Here is a 25,543-nt window from a genome sequence, read left to right as displayed (position 1 = left end):
TTATTATGAGACATTAGTAGGTTCTGTGTTACTTCTGTCATAAGCTAAAATTTGTCTTCAGTCCACTAAGCTTGCCTCACTGTGCCAGACCTGGTTGCAGGATTCAAAACCAGGATGCCCTCCTGGTGCTAATCATATAGTCAAGAAGATACCTAAAATTATGCAGAGATGACTATTTAAAGACTATTTGATATGGCTGATCATCACTGAATTAAATTTCCCAAAGAACTGGGATGTCCAAGCGTTCCTCTTGTTCCTGTTGCACAAGTACAGATGGCTTTTTAGTGGGATGGATACTATGGCAAAGATAATATCATTGGGTGCTTTTTATATTTCTTTGTTTTTAGTTATTTTACTTCCCTAACCCCTGTTTTTCAGTCCCTGTCAGATAAAGTGAGGGTTTTGCTAGGAAATAATGCAGCCAGGTTTAATTGCCACTCAAATGAAGACAGCATACAACCCACAGTTAAGGCGGGAGTATCACCCTGGGGATTGTCAGCAGACCAGCCATGGGTTTTCCTGCGTAAGGAATGTATGCTTGAAGATACAGTATAAATTATAGACTCTGGGTAATGTGAACACATCTCCCTTGGATGGGTGCTTGCAAACATCCTCACGGTTGGAGAACACTTGGAAGAAGCCTCATACGGGGGTAAATAATGCTCAGGTACTCATTTGTCTACTTTTTAAAGAAACATGTTAGTAAAAACAAAGATATCAGAATGAAAATGGCAAAGGGATCAAACCGACGAAGCTAGACGAGAGTTAAAGTCCAGAAATGCATCCTGGAAGGCTCTGCCTAATTACATTACAGGTAGTCTGCAGATTTGCCCTGAATTTCCCTGTAGCCACGGGAGAGGAAACATGATCAGTTACAAGATTCAGTTATAAAATAAAAATATGTCATTTCTTTGCACAAGCACAATTGTTGCAGCTACTCATACGGAAGAAATTCCTCCTCGTGAAGGGTCAGCTGGGTGATGACAGTTTAACTTTGCTTTGGAAAATCCAGATTTCTTCCTGAGCCTTTTCTAGAAATAGTTCTGTTGATTATTGAAGATGGGGAGCCTTGTAAGACATCACACTTTACACATCTAGAGAGATTTCCTGGCTTTCCTCCTGGGAGTCAGTCATCTAAAACCCCAAGAGCAAGTGAAAGAAACGTAATCTCTGCTGTTTGCCTGTTATCTTTTTGGTGGATTTGTGTTGCTGGGTGACCCTGACGTGTCCACCGTGAGTCATTTCTTAAATTCTTTAAGGAAAAGAATGAGGGACTTCCCTGGTTGTCCTATGGTTAAGAATCTGCCTGCTTAATGTAGGGGACACAGGTTTGATCCCTGGTTTTCAGCTAAGATCCCACATGCCTTGGGGCAACTAAGCCCATGGGCCACAACTACTGAGGGCTGCAACAAGAGACACTGCCAAATGAGAAGCCCCCACTCACCACAACTAGAGGAAACCCAGGCGCAGCAACGAAGACCTGGTAAAGCCAAAAATAAATAAATAAATGGGAAAAAAGTTGTTTGTTTTTTTTAAAGAAAGAATGATTGTGGCTTTGTGCATGTTGAGATGTACGAGTATGACAAAATCTATGTAGGAGAAATTCTTAGAAACCCTGAACTGGTCATCAAACTCCAGAGGTAAAGCTCATCCTCACATCCTGATAAAAATTATACAGTCTCTGTAGGCAGTTATTGAATGTATCTTAACTAAATCTCACAGTGTTAATGATGACTGAGGTAAGGGAGTGAGTCGTTGCTTTGGATCAGGATAGATGTCCTCTCTGAACATCTTAATGATGCCAGAGTTGATTTTCTTTTTAGGTTCATAAAAGCATTTGAAACCTATAGGATGTTTTTGGATTCTTTCTGGTTTTGATCAGCTGCAGAGCTTGCCAGTCCATCTCTGAAGGAGCTCTGGTCAGACCTGAGTTACCAGAGGAGTATGTTTCTGAAAAACACCCAGTAACCCGAGGCATTGAATCTGTAGGCAGGGTTGGCTGTCTCACCAACCACTGGTTTCCAGAGAAGACGGCAGGGAATCTTGGAGAGGGGTGTAGGAAATGGAGTGTGTATCAGGTCTGCCCTGACTCCCAGAGCCTTGCGAAGAATTTTCCCTGCCCTTCAAGTATGGCCTGTGTGTATGAGCGTACATGTGGTGAGGACAGGTTCATACCTCTTTTTTCATCTATATACTTTGACAGAGAAGTTGAAAGGAAAGAGGAGCCTCAAAGTCAGAGAGGAGTGGCAAGGGAAAGTCACTCTGCCTCACATTTGAATATAACCCTGGATAAAAAAAGGTCCCTTTGTGTACATATCACAACTGCTTCCTCCTTCCTCTCAGGTAAATCCATTGGCCATTGTGGAGTTGCTTGTGTGATTATTAATAATACCCTTCCACTTACACAGACACTGGGAAATCTTTGCAGTAGAATATGTGACCTGAGAACTGTAGAGTCTGGCTGTACCTCCTCCCACTCCCCAGTAACCTAACACTAGACCCAGAACTTGGGAGAAGGCGATGGCACCCCACTCCAGTACTCTTGCCTGGAAAATCCCATGGGCAGAGGAGCCTGGTAGGCTGTAGTCACTTTCACTTTTCACTTTCATGCATTGGAGAAGGAAATGGCAACCCACTCCAGTGTTCTTGCCTGGAGAATCCCAGGGATGGGGGAGCCTGGTGGGCTGCCGTCTATGGGGTCACACAGAGTCGGACACGACTAAACTGACTTAGCAGCAGCAGCAGCAGACCCAGAACTTAACAGTTGCTCGGTAAATGTGTATTGGATTGATTTTAGACACTGGGAAAATAGTCCTTGGGCTGTTTTTGGAAGAGGGGGCAAACATCACTCAGTGGAATCCTCCGAGAGTGCTGGTCATGCCTAGGTATCCCAGTGACTGTGACTAAAGCTTGACACGCGTGAACCTGAACTAACTAGAGGAGCCCGACAGATGGACAATTTGATTTTGGTAAAACGAAATCAGAAAACCTAACCAAACCATGGATCTGGGAGTAGACATCCTAATTAAATAGTCTAGTTTTTATTCTCTTACATAAGACCCAAATTCAATCCCTGGATCGGGAAGATCCCATGGAGAAGGCAGTGGCTACCCACTCCACTTTCTGGCCTGGAGACTTCCATGGACAGAGGAGCCTGGTGGATCACAGTCCATGGGGTCGCAAAGAGTTGGACATAATTGAGCAACTAACACTTTCATTTTCACTTAGTTAGTATGCTAGATTGACTTGCTTTTTGTTGATATTGTTCTTTGATTAAAATCTGAGAAAACCATTTGTAAGTTTTCTGATTTAGGAAGGAAAAAGGATGCTTTTCATTACTAGTCTAGATGCATTTGATGAAGATCAGTGCTTATTAAACAATGTGCTGGTTGTGGGATTGGCCATATGTGTGATTTTGCACTCTTGTGTTCTTGGAACTTTACTTTTCAAAATGGTAAGACATACATTTCTGTGGTTCTTCCTTATTTCCACCCAAACATGGTACTGTGCTGGGCATTGGAAGTACAGCAGTGAGCGTGACATTGAGTAAGGTTGTGGGATACATGCGTGCATGCTCAGTCACTCAGTCATGTCCGACTCTTTGCTGCCCTCTGGACTGCAGCCCGCCAGGTTCCTGCATCCATGCAATTTTTATGGCAAGAATCCTGGAGTGGGTTGCCATTTCCCCCTCCAGAGGACCCTCCCAATCCAGGGGTTGAAACCAAGACTCTTGTGTCTCCTCCATTGCAGGCAGATTCTTCACCTCTGAGCCACCAGGGAAGCCCAAAGTTGTGGGACACTGGATCACAGATGTGTACAAGTGGTCTTTGTGTATTTAAAGAACACTACCCAGGAATACCCTGGAGAAGAAAATGGCTACCCACTCCAGTATTCTTGCCTGGAGAATTCCATGGACAGAGGAGCCTGACGGGCTGCAGTCCATGGGGTTGCAAAGAGTCAGACATGACTGAGCAACTAACACACCCAGGAATACAGAAGGCAAGGCTCCACACTGTTGGCTCCACTACCAATTAGCAATGTGATCTTGAAAACATGAAGCCTCTTTGGACCTGTTTGCCTTATGACTCATGACTGGATTGGGGTCTAGATGAGTTTCCAAACTTCAGTGCATGTCAGAATCAGCTAGAAAACTTATTTAAATGACATTTCCTGGTCTTTACCAACAGATGATCTGTTGCAGTAGGTCTGGGATGGAGCCCAGAAATTTTTTTTTTTTTTTTTGCATGTTCTGTTCTGATGGAAGTGGTCTGTGGGCCACACTGTCAGAAACACCTGGTGTAGGTCAGTGATTTTCAAGCCATGGGAGGTGTCCCATTAATGAGTCATGTAATCAATTTACTAAATTTTGAAGAGGCTTTAAAAATGAAATAGAAGAGTAGAAAAATTATCCAAGGTAGCTTCCCTGGTGGCTCAGACTGTAAAGAATCTGCCTGCAATGCAGGAGATCTGGGTTCACTTCCTGGGTGGGGAAGATCCCCTGGAGAAGGGGATGGCAACTCACTCTGGTATTCTTGCCTGGAGAATCCCATGGACAGAGGAGGTTGGTGGGCTACAGTATAGGGGGTCGCAAAGAGTCGGACATGACTGATCAACTAACACTTTCATTGAGCAAAGATAAATAAAATTAGAAAGCCATTATCTACATTTTGAACAGTTTGTTAAAGCAGAACCCAGTTCCAGGAATCTAGAAAACTATTCAGCCTATTCTCTGCTGATTGATTTGAATGTGCAAATAGATCTGGAATTCATCTCATTCCTGGAGCACTGAATATTTCAAGAAGATGAATTTATCTGGGTTTTAATATGCACAGTGCCACCTAACCTGCCCTTGGATAGAAGTACTGATCTCATCTTGCAGGGGAAACTTTTCAGTATCATAACACTGAGGTAAGAAGGTCTTTCCTAAGTCTTGTCCTCATAAATATAAGAAGAAGCCCTGATCCCTTCCACCTGTTGAAAATGACTTGGATAACATGGAAATTACAGTCCCAGGCCAAAAATAACACCAGAGGCAAACTCAAAGCTACAAGATCTTCTTCCTAAAGAGAGGATTTATTGAGAGGAGCTGTAGATGGTTACTCTGGAAAACTGAACATCTCTCTTTGCTAGTATTTGCCCAGTGTGTGCCTTTTGGATGAATGTTCTATTGGACCACTTCAAGTCTAAGATGCTAAGTAAGACCTTTCTTTCATCCATTTGATCACTTATTCCTTGAAGGAATCATAGCCTTTAGTTTTTAATTTTTTCCCATCAGTGAATGATTTTAACTGATGAGAATGGTAATAGGAAGAGAGTAAAGTTTTGTGAAAATAAGATGTTAGATTTGGAGGCAATTGGCAGAAATCAATCATTTAATTTATTATAGATACTCATATATGTGTGTCCAAAAGGGAAACACTGTCTTCAAAGTAACTTTGCTGATTTTGTACCCATTCCAAAGATCTTGTCATGGCTTAAAAACCAGAGTGTCTATAGCTAAACACTATTTGAACTCTTTTTTTTTTTTTTTGTATTTGCCTGCAGTCTAGTTATGAGCCTGCTATGAAAACCAGTTTCATTACTTTTGTGGTCACACCTCGTTTTTATGAAAAACAGTATTACTCAACATGATTATGTGCCTTACTTGTCAAGCATGGCTCTGAATGTCTGTTGATTGCATCCCGGGATCAAAGACAGCTTCAAAGAAGGACAGTGTACTGCCACTGAGCTATTGAAATAGGAGTTCAGAAAGAGGAGCTTCAAATGTACATGAGCAACCCTCTTCATTGTGTTGCTGGAAGAAGTACAAGTTTCTAAAGACGACCATTCCAAAAGGCTGGTACTCTTAAATATAACATTTCTCACGCATTTGTTTTAAAACAAAACTTAGTCACACTTTCTCCATTTTGACTGACAAGTGGCCAACGATGGTCCAAAAAAGACCCAAGAAATGGTTGGAATTTAGGCCAGTTTCACCAGTGACAGAAACCTGAACAGGCTTTGTCTGTGATTCCTCCAAGGAATGAATGCTTGGTGAATAAAAATCAGCTTTTCCTTTTGCTGGTGAATGCTGGTATACTGGCTGATCTATTATCTAGCTGCATGTTTGTGGCTCAGCTAAAATCATGGTGCCTGAACAGTAAGAGGGAAGGGGGACTGCCTAGGCAAGACAGGGCTTGCTTACAAACTAGGGAGATTACCATCAGAGCCCTTTCCAGTGAACAGAAAAGATGCATATAATGAATATGGCCTTTGCTAGCATAAGAAAAAACAGTCAAAATTCATAGCTGCTTCCATAGCGACAATGCTATTTTTCAAGTATTGTTAGATCCTAAGTACACCCTTCCCCCAAAGACATCCGTGTGTCAAGACAGCTCTCAGAGTAGTTATGGAATACTTGTGAAGGTTTTTAATTAAAAATTTTCCCTAGAGATAGCCTGTTTGATTTACATTATTAATAAAGTAAAAACGTCTGCAAATAAGAGGTCTCAAAAATTAAGGCTTTAGGATATCACTTGTATGTGGAATCTAAAAAAAAAATAAAAATAAAACAAAGCAGTACAAATGAACTTATTTACAAAACAGAGTCACAGGTGTAGAAAACAAACTTATGGTTACCAGAGGGAAAAGCGGTGGGGAGGTGGGGTGGAAAGGGGGTTGCAAGGGAATGATAAATTGGAAGACTGAGATTGACATATAAACACTACTATATATAAAACAAATAAGGACCTGCTGTATAGCACAGTACTCTATAATGACCTAGATGAGAAAAGAATCTAAAAAATGTATATGTGTATGTATATATATATATATGTATAACTGATACACTTTGCTGTACAGCAGAAACTAACACAGCATTGTAAATCAGCTATACACCAATAAAAGTTAATTTAAAAAATAAAACTTATAGGATTGCCATCTTAATTGAAACAGTTTAAGCAGGGATTTTAAACTGGGGATTTTCAACAATTCACTAAAGGGATTCTTGGCATTTATACGTGTGCTCTAATTTTAGATATTTGAGCTTGCAATTTAGAATGATCAAGTAAAAGAAAAACTTCAGTTAACCTTTCAGTTATCCATGGGATACACTGAAGTTTCTTGTGAGAGAGGCCATTTCCAACGTCAGCATCTGCTAGATCCTCGTTTACCTCTGTCTCTAGCCCTTGACGTTGCCACCTCCCATCTAGGAAGGATGAAAGAAGATATTTTGTTAGGCAATGTCTGAATTTGGGTAGAAGGTCTAATGAGCTGTACTAGAATAAGGCCAAGTCTGACTGGGGACAAAACATTGTTGTGCTCTTTGTATGGGAGACCTCGGTTGGTCTTTCTCCCCGACCCCCCTGGAGTCTGTAGTTCAGGAGTTGATTAAGGTGGTGACAGTTGCTTTGGGCCTTGCCTAACCACACAGCCTATTCTGAGCCATAGCAGTGGGTTTGGACTGTTCCCCCATGGTCTGAAGAGAAGCTGACCCTTCCAGAAACATTTGCTCACAAACCCTGTCTCCTTTGTGGTGTGGTGGCAACTGAGACTTTGGTCCACCACTGAGATGATTCAGGGAAAACAGCCTCCATTGGAGTTACTGTTTCTCTGCCACTCTCTGGGGACTGCTGGACTTAGCTGTCTGAGTTTGACATAGGTTTTGCTCTGTTGGGTTTGGGTAATGGCCCTCAGACTTCTCCTACCCACCTCGGAAATGGTGGTCAGGAGGTAATTGAACTTATCAAGTGCTTTTCTTCTGTAAATTCATTCATTCTGCAGATACAAGTTTTCTCATTTCGTTTCCAGATCTGCAGGCAGTATCTGGGCTGGGATGACTTCATACCAGTTGGTGGAGGATCAGTGAAGGGGCTGGGGTTGTCCTGGTTGCACAGCTAGTCTTCAGGGAAACAAGTGGTGAAGTTACTTGGTCACGTCATCTCCCTTTCTTGTTCTGTTATTTCTGGTTTGATTGTAACAGTAAGAGAATGATTTCATTCGAATGACTGTTTCATTATAAAACTACAGCTCCTTTTATTTTATTGTGTGTGTGTTTTTTTAATAGTCCAAGTTTTCTGTCTATAATTAACTGCACTTTGGATTCTTTCCATAACACTTCCATGGGGGCCTCTTTGTTATCTGGTGCTATCAAAGTGGTGAATCCATTTTAAATATTATTTATTTATTTAAAAATGTATTTATTTATTATAATTGGAGGATCAACATTGTGTTGGTTTCTGCCATACATCAACCTGAATCAGCCACAGGCATACTATGCCCCCTCCCTCTTGAACCTCCCTCCTGCCTCCCACCCCATCCCACCCCTCTAGTTTATCACAGAGCACCTGCATCATTTGAGCTCCCTGCATCATACAATAAATTTCCACTGGCTGTCTAATCTTACATATGATAATGTACACATTTCAGTGCTACTCTCTCAATGTATACCTCCCTCTCCTTCCCACCCTGTGTCCACAAGTCTGTTCCCTATGTCTGTGTCTCCATTGCTACCCTGCAAATAGGTTCATCAATACTGTCTTTCTAGATTCCATATATATACATTCATATACGATATTTGTCATTCGCTTTCTGACTTACTTTACTCTGTATAATAGGCTCTAGGTTCATCCAACTCATTAGAACTGAGTCAAGTGCAATCCTTTTTATGGCTAAGTAACATTCCATTGTGTATATGTACCACAATTTCTTTATCCATTCATCTGTCAATGAACATCTTGGTTGCTTCCATGTCCTAGCTATTGCAAATAGTGCTGCAATGAATATTGGAGAAAGGACACTATAAACAAGTCTAAAAGACAACCCTCAGAATGGGAAAAAATAAAATAGCACACGAAACAATGACAAAGGGTTAATCTCCAAAATATACAATTAGTCATTCAGCATAATACCAGAAAAATGAACAACCCAATCAAAAAGAAGGCAGAAGACCTAAACAGACATTTCTCCAAAGAAGACACACAGGTGGCTAATAAACATGGAAAGATGCTTAGTGTCGCTCATTATTAGAGAAATGCAGATCAAAACTACAGTGAGGTATCACTTCACACTGGTCTGAATGGCCATCATCAAAAAAATCTACAAACCATAAATATGGGAGAGAGTGTGATGAAGAGGGAACCCTCTTGCACTGTCGGTGGAAATGCAAGTTGATAACAACTACTGTGGAAAGCAGTATGGGGATTCCTTAAAAAAACAAGGAACAAAACTAATTTAAGACCCAACAATCCCCCTACTGGGCTTATACCCTGCTGCTAAGTCACTTCAGTCGTGTCCGACTCTGTGAGACCCCATAGACGGCAGCCCACCAGGCTCCCCTGTCCCTGGGATTCTCCAGGCAAGAACACTGGAGTAGGTTGCCATTTCCTTCTCCAATGCATGAAAGTGAAAGTGAAGTCACTCAGTCGTGTCCGACTCTTAGTGACCCCATGGACTGCAGCCCACCAGGCTCCTCCGTCCATGGGATTTTCCAGGCAAGAGTACTGGAGTGGGGTGCCATTGCCTTCTCCGCTATACCCTGAGGGAACCATAATTGAAAAAGCTAAATTTTATTTATTTTGTCTGTGCTGGGTCTTTGCTGCTGTGCAGACTTTTCTCTAGTTACAGCAAGTGGGGGCTTCTCACTGCCATGACTTCTCTCGTTGTGGAGCGCGGGCTCTAGGCACACAGGCTTCAGTAGTTGGGGAGTGTGGGCTTTGTAGTTGCTGCTCCCAGGTTCTAGAGCACAAGCTCAGTACTTGCGGTATACAGGCTTAGTTGCTCCACAGCATGTGTGATCTTTCTGGTCCAGGGATCAAACCCATGTCCTCTGCACTGGCAGGCAGATTCTTTACCACTAAGCCACCAGGGAAGCCCAGGTGAATCCATTTAAAACAAAGGCGGCAGAATGGAACATCAGACAGTCCTGGGTCTACAGAAAGGGCGGTACAGGCACTCATAGCAGTTTGGTCTTGCATTACTTAATCTTTTTGAATCTGAATTTCCTTAGGCACTCTAAGACAATAGGGAGGAATGGAATGCCTTACTAACTGGCTTTAGGTGAAGATTAAATGAGAAAATACGTGTCAAAAACAGTATCTGGCCTGTAGCAAATTCTCAATGCATGGTACAATTAATCCAGTGTTTAAATTTAGACTGTTAAATCAGTTTCTTGAGATGATCTCTGTGGGGGAAATAACTGTTTACCAGTTTACCAAGCAGGAAGTACTGAATATTCATGGAATCACACGAAATTAGAGCAAGAAATGATTTTATTCATTCTGCAATTATCTGTTTAAGATCTGCTACATACTAGGCTCATGAGATATGTCATTGAACAATACAGATCAATTCCTGCCCTCAACGAGTATTTACTCCAGCTGAGGGAAACAGACAATAAGTAAGAAACACTTTAGTAAATAAGTCAATTATGTCATTTGTTGGAAAGTGTTGTGCCATCGAGAAAAGGGGAAAAAAAATAGAGCTTAAAGGACATGTGATTTTACATCTAATTGAAAAGAATATGTTTATTCAAATATTTGAATAAATATGTATGGTTAGCCATACAGATATTTGGGGGAAGAGTGTTCCAGGTCGGGGGAGGGGGGACAGCCAGTGCAGAGAGAGACCAGTGTGTCCAGAGGAAGTGAGCAAAGGGAGGAGCAGGAGGTGAGGACACAGGGGCCCGAATATGTAGCTGCCTGGAAGCTGTGGTTTTTGCTGTTCGGTTGCTGACTCTGCAACCCCATGGACGGCAGCATGCCTGGCTTGCCTGTCCTTCACTATTTTCTAGAGTTTGCTCTAACTCATGTCCATTAAGTCAGTGACACTATCAAACCGTCTCATCCTCTGTCGTCCCTTTCTCCTCCTGCCCTCAATCTTTCCTAGCATCAGGGTCTTTTCCAATGAGTCAGTTCTTGGCAGCAGGTGGTCAACGTTTTGGAAGTTCAGCTTGAGCACCAGTCCTTTCAGTGAGTATTCAGGGCTGGTTTCCTTTAGGATGGACTGGTTGGATCTCCTTGCTGTCCAAGGTCTTACTCTGATAGGGAAGGTGAAGGGAGAGTTTTGAGAACAGGACTTAACAGGATCTGACTTAGTTTTAATAGGATCACTCTGGCAGATGCTCAGAGAGCAGCAGAGATGAAGAGAGAGCATAGATCTTGGAGATTATCACCTTTAACCCCTTCATGTTAGAAGAGAATTTGAACTTAGGCTTTCAATCTGGGTCTGCAACTGTGCCCACCTTATGGGTATCAGAGAGCCCCCAGCTAAGGACTGGAGTATCCATGTATCCTATTCTTTGAGAGCCAGGATTAAGGCTTTGCAAGAAGGGTAAAAAAAAATGCTGATTTCATTTATTTGACTAACAGTGTATCTTTGGGGTTAGAAAGCTGAGGAAATTTTTGTAACCTAAAATTACTTTGGGGGCATTGGTCCATAGAGCTTTGGGTTGATGGATATTTCAAATAAGAGATGAGATTTCATTAGGTTGGCTGCGACATTTTATTAGACTCAAATGCTCTAGGTCTAGTTAGCTGTGAAGTTAGTTGTCAAGAGGTTGTAGAATCAAAATACTTTAGTGGTGTTAAAAAGGGAAGTTTGTGATAATATATAATTTTTACCTAAAGAAAGAAAACCTTGCTAAGGTATCTAATTTTAGACTGTTAGGAGGAAAAAATAATGTAGTTTGGTAGACTTGACTTCCTGTTAAGCCCTGCTATTTTTAACCTTGGTCAATATTCCATCCCCCCAGTCTTTCTGCTTTGGAGAACCCCAAAATGTCTTATTTTGCATCAAAATGTACTTTTGTCTTCTCTTTTGCTTAACAAGAAGTTGTTAAAAATAAGCTAATGTCTTTTTAAAAAAACCCAAAAGCAAAAAAATAAATAAAATTTCTCCAGTTCTAATAAGCCCATGATTTTTTTAAATAAGGAAAACTGTAATAAATAAAGATTAATCAGTGCTCAGAGGCCAAGTTAATTCTTTGAAGGAGGGCTGATTATCTAATTTTGGATCTTCTTGATCTTTCTACTTCTTTTCTGTCATTTTGACTACATTGTGACCACAAATCTGCCTGCCCCTTCTATAATTAGATTGAAAGCAGGAAAGAAATGGAATTTATATTTGTCCATTTCATCCATTAATACAGTTTCACCATTTTGGGTGCATTTTCCCTCTGACTGGCTATTACATTTTAGCTTGATTGCATTCTTGCAGTGTTTGATCAAAAGTTGGCCATGAGAAAAACAAAATTCCTTCAGTCTTAAAAATAAAGCAACAGTTGACATAGGTTGTCATAGGAAATTTTTATTATGCTTCTGATAATTTTTAATATAAAATTCCTTCCCAGTTTTTTTCCACCCCAGCTTACAAGGAAGCCAAGAAAGTAAAATGACAATTTCAGATAAACATGTATTGGAGAAGATAGAAGCTTCTTTAGTTTCAAGTTTTCCTTGTCCATTTTTTAAACTATTTAGATGGAGTAGCAGTTTTAAATAATAAATCAGAATTTGCCTCCCTCATCAGTGGGAGATATTCATGATAAGTTTGGATGAGGAGGCAATATTGTTTACAGAGGAGCTGTCTGCAGTTTGAGAATGGTTTCTAAATTCAGCTCTGGAATGGTAATTACTGTAACAAATATCTCTGAACTTGAGCTGATGAGTGTTATCTGTGGGGCTTTAGGAAGTATCTGCTCCATGAGTGTGAGGCATTCTGGAGACCTGGAAGGTGTCTGTTCATATACATGCCTGTGTGTGCATACTTGTATGGGTGAAAGTGTGTAACTATCAGCTGCATACCCAAGACTAACCCTGACCAGAGAGGTATCAACCAAGTGCAGGGGGAGGAGATCAGAGACACGTTCATGGAAGAAGTCCAATAGGATGGCTTCGTTGGCTGATGGGTAGGATCTCAGGGGGTCAAGACTGCTGGAGAAGGAACGTTGGGCAGAGCAAAGAATGAGCAGAAGTGCAACAGTAAGGTGTGTGGAATATTGGTTGTTCCCATAGCTGATCATACATACCCTCCTTGCTCTTATCCCTTCAGTGGCCTTTCAAAGCCCAGCTCAAGCATCACCATGTCTTAGGTGTGTTCTGAAGGAAAGCTCTTGTGGATGGATGTGGGTACTGGAATCAGGCATTTACTTGCACTGCTCTTGGTCAAGTTATTTAATAATAAGTGAAATTTATGTAACACTGTATACCAGGCAACATTTTTAGTGCCTTGCATAGGTTTAGTCTTTAAAAATGACAGCATCCCTTTGAGGTAGGAACTACTATTATTCTCATTTTACAGATGGGGAAATTAAGGGGCAAAAAGTGTGAGTAACTTGCTCAAGGGCTCACAGCTAGAAGAGAGCAAAACTTGGACGTAAGAAAGTACTGTCTAAACCACCAATTGCACTGTAACCTTGATCAGCCTAATTTGTAACCTTGATCACAGCTTATTTGTAAAGCCTTGTGATTGGATGTTCAGCACACTTCTTTAGCATGCAGTGAGCACTTGCTAATTGAAAATCATTGCTATAATTAATAGTTCTTATCTCAATTTGATTGATACCTACCTTTCTTATGGACTTCCCGTGTGGCTCAGTGGTAAAGAACCCACTTGCCAATGCAGGAGGCTTAAGAGACATGGGTTCACTCCCTGGGTTGGGAAGATCCTCTGGAGAAGGGCATGACGACTCACTCCAGTATTCTTGCCTGGAGAATCCCATGGACAGAGGAGCCTGGCAGGCTACAGTCCATAGGGTCACACAGAGTTCGACATGACTGACTTAGCATGCACGCACGTACCTCTCCTATAGCCTGCTTGCACTGCACTATCATTGTTGATTTGTCTGTTTCACATAGTGAATTGTAAGCTTCTTGAAGGTGGGATCTCTGTGTACAGGACCTGTTCCTTAATGGCTCAGTAAATGCTTGCTGAATGAGTGAATGGACAACACGTTTGGACTGTCATGGATGGTCTTGCTGCCCAGAAAGCAGCACTGTAGAGCAGTTCCTATCCAGGACTTTACAGTGTGCAGTACAAAATTTGAATCCAGCCCCTACCATCTACTTGACTGTTTCTTGTGCAAATTATTTATCTTCCCTTCAATCTTCATTTCCCTCTTTATTTAATGGAGACCACAGAGTTGTTATAAAGATCCAAGCAGATAGTACATATCAGGAATTTAACAGAATGCCTGGCTTCAGATAAGTAAGAAGTAATTCCTATTTCATTACTATTGAATAACTGCTGAAAGGCAGGTGCTCTGCTATTCACTGGAAGCACAGAGGTACAGATTCCTCCTCCATGCAAGGGCTTCACAGCTTCACAAAATAGAAGAACTTTCACCAAATGCATTATAATGGGGTGTAATAATATACGACAGAGACACGGTTCAGATAAACTATGGAGGAAAGGAGAAGAGTGGTTGTTTGCTTGATGGTGGATATATCCAGGTTGGGTTTTGAAAAATGAATAAAAGTCCTTAAGGCAAAGCCCAATAGGGCCCTCAGACATCAGGTTTGTGGGCTTAATCGAATAGGCAATGGGGAACTAGTAAATTTTTTGAGTAGGAGGGTGACATCCAAAGAACTGTCCTTTAGGAAGAGTATTCTGACAAAATTATGTAGGATGAGTTAGTGGGGAGAAAATGAGGAAATAAATATCACATAGACTTTTAGTGGAACCTCCTACACGGGATAGAGGTTCTGTAGCACCCCTTACAGATGGTCATCTAGCTGTCTATGTCTGAACACACCCAGCAAAGGGAGGTTCACTGCCTCTTAAGGCAGCTCCTTCTTTCCTCTTTCATCCCCTTCTTCCTTCCTCTCCTTCCATGCATTCAGCCACTTATCCACCCAATATTCACCTGCCCATCCATCTGTCCACACATCTACTCACTCATCTACTCTCCCATCCACCCACCCAGCTACCCACCCATCTACTCTTCTATGGACCCACCCATCCATCTCTCCATCATTTCTTCAGTGTTTCCTTTGTGCCACTTCCTGGACTTAACAAGAATACAAGGTGAATACAGTATTGTCCTGCCCTTGAGGATTTCAGAATCTTGAATGATCACATGTCCATTATTGAATAATTTTTGTTGTTGAAAATTCCTTTTTCCTTAGCTTAAGCCAAAATCTGCTTTCCTTTGAGCTTCTCTCCTGCTGGGCCTACTTTTCTCATTGCTTCTTCTAAAACACTTTAAGTGTACTCTTCTTTTATGTGACTGCTTTTCTTATTTTAAAAACTGTGTCGTGGAGCTTCTGAATTCTGTCTTCCTTTGGAAAATCTACTTCTTTTAAAAGGTTCTCATTAGGCAGGATTCATAATATTTAAAGACTTTTGGAGATGAATGATACTTTAGAAGTCAATTAGAATTTATATCTTAACCCTCATCACTTTACAGGTAGAAGCTAAACCACAGGTAAGTTGTGCCTTGCCTAAGATCACAGAGCTAGGCAGTGAGTGACAAAACTGGGAGGACTCAGACTTTAGGTGTCCATACTCATGAAACTACTGCCTTCTCAAACCTTGTCTCCTAATAACCCTTCCCAAACATTTTATAAAATTTCCCTATCTCACAAAATGTGGAACCAGAAGTTGAGTGTGGTGTCTAGAATAACAGTATTCTGACCTGGGAGAGAGCTGTAACAAGAGTTAATAAAGCCCAGCATTAACAGAGTGTGCCAGGCTTTGTGCCAGCCTCAATAGCTGCATTTTGCCATTCAGTCTCCCAGCAGTCCTTCCAGGATGAGTTTACTGCTGCAGTTGGAAGATGGGGAAACTGCACTGGAGAGGGAAGTAATTTCCAGTCCATGGCCATGCAGCTAGTAAGTGGACGTGCTGGAAATGAAACTGAGGTCTTTCTGACTTCATGGTCATAGAAGGGCCATTATTGGCCATAGTTTCTTAATTATATCTTCATCTTTTTTTAACTTTTTACTTTGTATTGGGGTATAGCCAATTAACAATGTTGTGATAGTTTCAGGTGAACAATGAAGGAACTCTGCCATACTATAAATATATGCATTCTCCCCCAATCTCCCCTCCAATCCAGGCTGCCACATGACATTGAGTAGAGTTCCCTGGGCTATACAGTAGGTCCTTGTTGGCTATCCATTTTAAGTATAGCAGGGTATACGTATCCATCCCAAACTCCCTAACTATCCCTTCTCCCCATCCCTCCCACCAGCAACCTTAAGTTCATTCTCTACGTCTGTGAGTCTCTTTCTGTTTTGTAAGTTCATCAGTATCATTTCTTTTTAAATTCTACATGTGGGGGATGTCATACAATATTTCTCCTTCTCTAATCTTTGACTTACTTCATTCAGTATAACAATCATTATGTTTATCTGTGTAGCTGCTGATGGCATTGTTATTTCATTCTTTTTAATGGCTGAGTAATACTCCATTGTATACATGTACCACATCTTCTTTATCCATTCCTTTGTCCATGGACATTTAGCTTGCTTCCGTGTCTTGGCTATTGTAAACAGTGCTGCAATGAACATTCAGGTTTTTGTATCTTTTTGGGTCATGTTTTTCTCTGAATATATACCCAGAAGTGGGATTGCAGGGTCATATGGTAGTTCTATCTTTAGTTTTTTAAGGACACTCCATACTATTCTCCATAGTGGCTGTACCAATTTACCTTCCCACCAACAGTGTAGGAGTCCCTTCTCTCTGCATCCTCTCCAGCATTTATTATTTGTGGATTTTTTGATGAGAGCTGTGCTGGCTGATGTGAGGTGATATCTCATTGCAATTTTGATTTGTATTTCTCCAATAGCAGTGTTGAACAACTTTGCATGTGCCCCTTGGCCTTCTGTACGCCTTTTAACTAAATCTGTATCTTAAAGAAGCACTGGCTGAAGCATAGTATTTGTGAGCATGTGTTGAACTTAGGTCATCTCGCATTTCTAAAATTTTAAAAAAAAATGTATCATAGTCTTTACTTTTTTCTACTAAGTGTTGCGCTGTTGTTTTCATCTGGTCTCATTGAGTGGAACAAGGCTCATGCATGCGTCCTGAACACTTACTGTGACTGCTGGCTCCATCCCATGTGACTGGGTCACATGTTCTCAGATGTCAATCCTGGTCAGTCCTACTGACCTCACTGTGGATGTGAGACTAAATTGGACAATATATGAGGAAGGGCATTGTAAAGGGGCAAGTTAATGGTAATCCTGATCTTTTAAAATATGGATTGGGGCCTGCCTTGCCCCCGAGCTCTAGCAAGCTTGCTCCTCTCTGTTCTAACCTTACTCAGGTTTTTCCCCCTCCCAGCAATACCTCTTCCCTGCCCTCCTCCACCCTTCCAAATAGGACTGGGTTGTCCAAGTTTATATCCTGGCTCAGTGTGTGACCTCTGGCAAGATAACTTTGTCTCCTCTAAGTCTCAGTTTCCTAGTCTGTAAAATGAGGATGATAATAGATCACACCCACTTCAGTGGGTGTTGTGAGGTGTCAGTACCCCCACTGAACACAGTAATTTACAAGTGATGAGCATGCCTTAAAAGCTGTTTTTAGTATTTGTGACTCTTTTTGTGCTTTAGTCATTAGAATTTCCCCCAACAAACTTACACTGAATTCTCTAGCTGTCCCATATGGTATATCACTGTAGAAGATTGTATAAAATCCTACAAATTTGCTGCATGAAGCAGCATTTAAAACCAGGGCTTTAATGCAATGAGTAGTGTTGAGAAGGAAGAGGATAGGAGGTTAAAAGGGACCAGGAGAAATGATTCTTTTTCTAAATGCTGTGGGAGATGATCGACCAGATAAGTTACATTAGAATAGCTTCAGATGGGAAGGAGGAGGGAACATGGACAGGGCTGGTCATACTTTGTGAAGTGAAATGAAGTGTTAGTCGCTCAGTTGTGTCTAACTCTTTGCGACCCTATGGACTATATTTCTTTGGGCTGTTCTGTCTGTGGAATTCTCCAGGCAAGAATACTGGAGTGGGTAGCTATTCCCTTCTCCAGGAGATCTTTCCGACCCAGAGATCATACCCAGGTCTCCTGAATTGCAGGCAGACTCTTTACCATCTGAGCCACCAGGGAAGCCTGGTCATACTTCTTGGTGTATGATAATTAACAAAATGTACCCTTATCTTCGCAAAGAGTTGGTCAGGACTGAGTGACCAACACAATACCCTTATCTTATGGAGCTTCCCAGGTGGCGCTAGTGGTAAACAACCCGCCTGCCAGTGCAGGTAGATGTAAGAGATGTGGGTTCGATCCCTGGGTTGTGAAGATCCCCTGGAGGAGGGCGTGGCAACCCACTCCAGTATTCTTGCTTGGAGAATCCCATGAACAGAGAAGCCTGGTGGGCTGCAGTTCATCGGGTTGCAAAGAGTCGAACACAGCTGAAGTGACTTAGCACTCGTGCATGTACCCTTATCTTATATTCAACCTGATTTATATTTAACCATGTGAGCATTGAACTGCATTTTTTTGTTGACTTAAAGTAATATTTTGTAGACATTTAGGCAAACATTTGCCAATTTGGTAGTTCTCATTTCTTTTTGTGTTCTGTTCATTTCCCACCGCGCCCCCCCACCTCACCCACCCCCAACCCCTCCACATACACACTCAGTTTGCAGTTGTTTCTGTAGGTCAGTGAGACCAATGGGCTACTACCCATGCCTGTGATGGGTAAGGAGAACCTAGAGAAGGCAAGCAGCTGGGGCTGAGCAGACACTGGGCTGAGATCAGGTTGCCTTCTTGAAAACCCACAGGCAGGGAGTGTGGAGATCTTCGCATCACTACTGGGGGACCGGATGCACACAAGGAAAGGGGCAGGTGCTGTGACGATCCTGCCTCCTCCCGTCCCCCTGCCCTCAGGTCTCCCTGCCGTTTGCTTTTCCCTATCTCTCTCTCCCCAGCCAGCACACATTTGGTATCAGTGACTTAAGGCTATACACACCATCACTCATTCATTCATTAAACATTCATTGAGTGCCCACCAAACGCCAGACTCTTGGGTTACACAGATGAATTTAATACCCATTCTGTCCTCAAGGAGCTCACAGTCCAGTTCTCCTTTGCTTATATCACCACTTGGGAAAAGGGCCCTGAACACATTGCTAACACTGAGAAAATAAAAATTCTGGGACTGGAGGGGCCCTGGAATCGTCTTGGCTTTTCTGTGGTTAAATGTGGTGCCTGCATCACTCTTCTTACTCCCACGTTGGTAATTGGTTGTAGGAAAGTTCTTTGCGCTGAGGATGACATAATTTTTTTTCTTAAAAAAAAAAAAAAAAGAAGGAATCTATGCAAGTCTCCAATTCTAAAATTCTGTGATTGTATGATTCCAGCTTAAATTAGGAAAGCAGGCAGACAGTTTCTGAACGTGTTGCCATGGACACTGTGGATGTTGGGTTGAGGTGTCTGCTTAGTCATATTTAGTGCCATCTGGCATGAAAGAGTTTCTGGATTTTGGTCTGAGGGCAACTCAAGGTACCTAGAGGGATTTGCTATTCTTCCAGTATTTGTTTGAAATGTCCTAGCGACTTAGCAGACCACCTGCCAGATAGAATACAATACAGTATATTAAAAATATGAATGATTTTTTTAGTGTAAGTACATTATGTGGAATGGGATGCACTTATACTAAAAAATGATCTATTGTTTATCTGGAATGCATATTTAACTGGTGATTTTTTTGGGGGGGTGCTAACTCTGGCAACATCCACCTTTAATCTGTGATCTTGGGAACCTTTTTGGTACAGGTAATACTGCAAAAAAGTGTCTATCAGAAAATAAGAAAGTTTCCAGTCAATCAACTCTGCCTCCTATTCCACTGAATGTTCTGCATTCTGAGTTCCTCTTCACATTTTACTGTTTGCGGAACTTTGATTAATGTTTCTCTTTCCTGCACAGCTAATGAAGTGACGTACAACCATTCTATTAAAATCCTTAAAGTGTCCATAAATGTAATTTATATTTCAATTAGCAGTCAGTTACTTATATTTTGAAAAACAGGCTTCTTTTGACTAAAAAATATTTGGTGAAGTTTGAATGTACAGTAATTTATGAGTACTTTGTGGCTTTCATTTTCTTATCTGATAAAATAGCTCTGGAATTTACATGAGGTCAGGACCTGTTAACTCCAGCACATGGCAGCAGCTCTCCCTAAATACCAGATTTTTCTACAGTTCATCTTTGGTTCTTATTAGCCTTGGAGTATTTATAACTCTACCCATTCATCATTCTTTCTTTTGAGAGCTGGTGCATCGGCAAGGAAGAAGGGAAAATAGAGCCCTACATTCTTGCAAAATTTATAGGCTTTTGGTGAGTTAAGATATTTGGTGAAGATAAATGGAGAACATGAGAGTTTTGCAAAATCTGTAAGCTTATTAGGAGCTCTTCTGCATTGCTTTTCCTGGTTTTCATGAAGGAAAATAGAGTATGGAATAATGAACTTGCTGGTTTTCATGGTTGTGTTGCTGCTGCTGAGTTGCTTCAGTCGTGTCTGACTCTGTGCGACCTAAGAGACGGCAGCCCCCCAGGCTCCCCCGTCCCTGGGATACTCCAGGCAAGAACACTGGAGTGGGTTGCCATTTCCTTCTCCAATGCGTCAAAGTGAAAAGTGAAAGTGAAGTCGCTCAGTTGTGTCTGACTCTTAGCGACCCCATGGACTGCAGCCCACCAGGCTCCTCCGTCTGTGGGATTTTCCAGGCAAGAGTCCTGGAGTGGGGTGCCATTGCCTTCTCTGTTTCATGATTGTATTTGACATCAAAAGACAAGTCTCAGAGTATTTTTTTTTTTACACCTTAATTCAGTCATGGAATTTTGGCACTAAAGCTCAGGATCAGTGGTATCCAAGTCAGACCCAAGAGCCACGTGCTTTTGTTTGCTCTAGTCTGTAGAGTGAGGAACCGTATGTAATGCTCTATTTCTGAACTGTCCCCAGACATAGTGGGTGAACTTTTTCCACAGCCCTCGACCCACCCTTCCTCTGGCCATTCATTAAGCAGGTAGCTGTCTGCCACAGCCCAAGACAGCAGTGCCTGGCCACCTCCTCTTGGCCTCTAGAGGAATGGCAGAGGTGGCAGCCCTTCTGGTTGCAGGGGGAGGTGGGGTGGGGTGGGAGGTGTGTGCACACAGTAATCTTCTTTGCCCTGGATCTTCCCTAGATGTTAATCACTTCAGTTGTGTCTGACTCTTAGCGACCCCATGGACTGTAGCCTGCCAGGCTCCTCTGTCCATGGAATTCTCCAGGCAAGAATACTGGAGTGGGTAGCTAGTCCCTTCTCCAGGGGATCAACCCAGGGAATGAGGCAGGCAGATTCTCTGCCATCTGAGCCACTAGGGAAGCCCCTGCTCTGGTCCAAAACCATAGCCAAGGAAAACCCTTTTCCCCTGCTCAGGCTCCAAGAGTAGTGCTCACTGCTTTCTAGTGGGCTGGCAGAGAGAAAGTAGGTATGCAGAAGACTTTCTTTTCCAGTTCTGTCTTTCCAAGGGACTGAGAAAGGACTGATTTAAAACATATAGTGCATACGTGGTGGCCCTTGTCTTTGTAAAGTGCAGATCTGAACGTACTGCTTGCCTACAAAGATGCTCCCAATGACTCCCATTACCTATGGGAAGAATTCAAAAAATCTAAGGATACAGTGTGGTGGGAACCAAAGCCCAACAGGGCTACAAGGGAAAAAAAATAGGATGTGAATGATCCAACAGAAAGGGAGGTGCTGATGATGCAGGAAAAAAGAGAAGGATGCAGGAGAGACAGTGTTGGTAGATGAGAAGGAGTGGGGAAATTGGCCTTAGCAGAAGGAATACTGTTGGCATTGTAACCAGCTGGAAGGCAGAGTATGTGGAATAGATACAGCTAAGTTGGTGGAGTTATTGTAAAGATAGGGTAATTCTTTCATCGTGGCACCTCTTTTCTTTATTATGTAGATAATAACTATCAGTTGAGAGTAAAGGTTGAATCTGAGATGTGAAGAAATGGGAGTGGTCAGTATGGAGATTTGGAAGGTGCACACCCATGGGAAGCGTGGCAGAGTGTGTGGCAAAGTTGACTGCCCAATAAAAATATTCCGCATAAAGAGAAGTCATCACTTGTGTGGTCTGAGGCAGAGTGGCTTCGAGCCCAGTCCTGCCCACCTGCTAGGAGCCCATGACTTAGCAACAGGCTTCGGTGAAGGTTGAAAAATCAGCCTGACCTGTGCCACCCTGCTCCGTTGCCCTGTTGACTCGTGGTTAACCGCTTTTTGCCTTTGCCTCCCCTCTGCCTTCCTGGGCCTTGTCCCGCTCCCTTACCCCTCTGGCTGTGTCTCTCCCTTGGTCGTTTATTGATCATTCAACAGTGGCAGGCACTGGTCTGTGTGCTGGGAATGCAGCTGTGAGAAGGCAGACGAGGCTCCTGGAACATCTTTTCTAAGAAGGGGCAGCAGCCGTAATCAAGGAAAAAGAAACTGCCCACAAGATCCCAAGTTCTGTGAAGTCAAGAAAGTGAGGCAGTGAGACTGAGTGACTGGGGTGTGGAAGGAGAAGGAATCTCGGAAGGTCCCTCCCACGACAGAACCTCTGAGTTGAGGCCCGAAGGGTAGGAAAAAGCTGGCATGGGGCACCTGTCCTTTGTAGGGAAGAGGAGATGAGATGAAAGAGCAGTCCTGTGGAGTGGCTATTAGCATGGGCTGAAGAAGTCCTCTGGCCATTTTTGTTCAGGCAATATTAAAATGTTTCAAGGCTTCCCTGGTGGTCTAGTGGCTAAGAATCTGCCTGCCAGTACAGGGAACATGGGTTCGGTCTCTGGTCCTGGAAGATACCACATGCCTCAGGGCACTTGAACCCGGGAGCGACAGCTACTGAAGCCCACACTCCTGGAGCCCAGACTCCGCAACAAGAGAAGCTACTGGAATGAGACGCCCGCGCGTCGCAGCCAGAGAGTAGCCCCCACTCACCACTAGAGACAGCCCGAGACAGCAGCGAAGACCCAGCACAGCCAGAAATAAAAAAAATAAATAAGTGAAATTAAAAAAAAAAAACTTTAAAAAATGTGTCGGTCTCATCCTGGAAGGAATCTCTCTCTTCTCCCTCCTCTTTTTCCCTCCCTCCATTACATTTCAACTATTCATTTCAGGAAGCAAAATCACCCTGGTAAGCACAAAAAGGGGTTTGGTCTTCGGATCAAGCCCACTCCAGGCTGAACTCAGAAAGTGGACCAGTGACACACAACCGAGGCTCTTGTTTCAGTAACACAAACAAACACTAAGGAGCTACTTTCTCAAGTAAGAAGTTGCACCCAAACCTTCTCCTGGCTCTTGTTTCCCCTCCTCTCTTAACTTAGTATGTTGGTTCCTATCATGCCTAAGGATCTTTTTCATTTTTTCCTCCTGGTGTCACACCCCAAATGTAAAGACAGAAAACGGCTGTGGGTGAAGGTGGGTTGGAGGGCTGGAGGTATCAGGTTGTCTGTGTGCTTGTTGGGTGGAGCCCAGAGGAACTTAGGTTTAATTTGCAGCCATAATACCATTTTATGGGCTTTTCACAGTAGAGGGGGGAAAAAACAAGCTAAGAAGGCTAAAAAAGGTCACATTCATAGGTGTTCTCAAAAATAGACTCTCTTCCTCATTGCTGATGCGTGTCACATAGAACTTAGCTTTAATTCCAAACTCTGGGTTACCCTGGGAATCCTGAGCAGGTACCATCCTGAGAAAAAAAATTTTCATCCATCAGTTATATTTCACCTTCAGGGATTTGGGGGCCAGAAGGGATCTCAGGACTTGTCTAGGTCACCCAGAGAAGTCCCTCTGTTCTCCTTGGCAGTGCTTTGTCTGGATGACTTGGTGTGGGCAGAGCAGACCAGCCCCTCTTGCTGGCAGCCCCTCCATTACCATAGTGCACTTCTCATCCTTTGCTCACCTCACAGGACCTGTAGAAAATGATCACCTTGGCTAGGCACATTGGGGTTCATAGATAAGCTTGCTCGAGACTAGCAATGGCAGGGGAGCTTGGGTTGGCCTGGATGCACAGAGCAGGGGGTTTGTATCTTGGCACATGTAGAATCCACTGGTAGTCTCTGGTTGGGAAGCACTCCTGATAGACTGTACTCCTTTACGTGGGCCCCTTGAGAGTAGGTAGGCTGTGTTGGTTGTTCTTGAATACTTTAGGCCCTTAAAAAGTTCTTTACAACTGGGAGAGAGCCTAGGGAATATGGTTGCTTTCAATGCAACAAGGATGTCTTCAGTGAGAAATATTCAACAACTACAGAGAATTCTTGCCAAGCTTCACTGGTAAGCTACATCTTTGGGCTGCCTGGAGTCGCATTGCTCAGGTTGGAGTTGCATTGCTCAGGTTGGAGTTCTCATTGGCTGTTCCATCCTAAGCAGATTGCTTCATCTCTCGAGGGCATTTCCTCATCTTGGCCTTGAGGATGAAACTGTTTGGTATGTGACAGAGTCCAGACCCTACCCCAGAGCTATCTGACTTCAAAAGCCTTTTTCTATGTCACTCCATTGAAAATCTCTGTGTAGAAGCCTTTTATTAACACAAACACATTTATAAGACACTGGAAAAGTCAGAGGTTGCATTTTTTAGAGGAAAGATTTCGTGATTTAGTTAAAATAGATGTTAGCCGATAATGCCTAGATTTTTAAAGTGTTTGAGATTCATCATATCAGTACATTATTGGGCTTAAGAGTTACAAAGGTGATCAAAATAAAGATAGTATGAAAAAGTAGAAGTGAGCCTGATGCTTTCTTAAGGTTTATGTTGTTGTTAACTTAGCAGAAATTTAAATGAAATATATTAACATATATGTGTGGAATGTAGAAAAATGGTATAGATGATCTTATTTGCAGAGCAGAAATAGAAATACAGACGTAAAGAACAAATATATGGATATCAAGGGAAGAGGGGGTAGGATGGATTGACACATATACACTATTGGTGCTGCGTGCATGCTAAGCCGCTTCAGTTGTATCCAGCTCTTTGCAACCCCGTGGCTTATAACCTGCCTGGCTCCTCTGTCCATGGGATTTTCCAGGCAAGCATACTGGAGTGGTTTGCCATGCCTTCCTCCAGGGGATTTTGCTGACCCAGAGATCAAACCAGGGATCTCTTATGTCTCCTGCATTGGCAGGCGTGTTCTTTATCACTCGCGGCACCTGGGAAGGTATAAAATAGATGACTGAGAACATTCTGTATAGTACAGGGACCTCTAGTTAATGCTGTGTGGTGACCTGAATGGGAAGGAAGTCCAGAAGGAAGAGGATATACATATATGTATGGCTGCTTCATTTTGCTATGCAGAAGAAACTAACACAGCATTGTAAAGCAACTATATGCCAATAAAAATTAATTTAAAAAAATGAATTCAGCTTGGTTTCAAATCAGTTTATCTAAAGAAACCACTAACCCCTCCCAAATAATGTTAAACTTGTTCACTTCTGACTAGGGCTGAGTCTCATAAGAATGAGGGTCTACTATGTTGGATTTTAAAATGATTGTTGGGAGGAAGTGATAACTAATTTCTCCGCAGTGGATATTGTTTCCCTTGGTAGAAATGAGCATAATTGAGACTTGCCTTAAGATGATTAGCACCCAGAAAATATGTCAGT

General features: G+C 42.5%; 1 protein-coding gene across 2 annotated transcripts in view; it reads left to right on the top strand.

Annotated features, from left to right (window-relative positions):
- The window catches only part of CUNH1orf21 (chromosome unknown C1orf21 homolog), a 241,633-nt gene that overhangs the window by 23,345 nt on the left and 192,745 nt on the right, over positions 1-25,543 (top strand). Inside the window, exon 2 of one of the 2 annotated variants that reach the window (XM_040263814.1) lies at positions 2,204-2,343. The exons of the other annotated variant lie outside the window; for it this stretch is intronic. The gene's annotated coding sequence lies outside the window, so the exon portion shown is untranslated. The remainder of the gene's footprint in view (positions 1-2,203; positions 2,344-25,543) is intronic. 2 annotated transcript variants of the gene reach the window in all.

This window comes from Oryx dammah, unplaced genomic scaffold (assembly GCF_014754425.2).
Source record: "Oryx dammah isolate SB20612 unplaced genomic scaffold, SCBI_Odam_1.1 HiC_scaffold_21, whole genome shotgun sequence".
Classification (NCBI taxonomy): domain Eukaryota; kingdom Metazoa; phylum Chordata; class Mammalia; order Artiodactyla; family Bovidae; genus Oryx; species Oryx dammah.
This window is presented reverse-complemented; position numbering and strand designations above follow the sequence as displayed.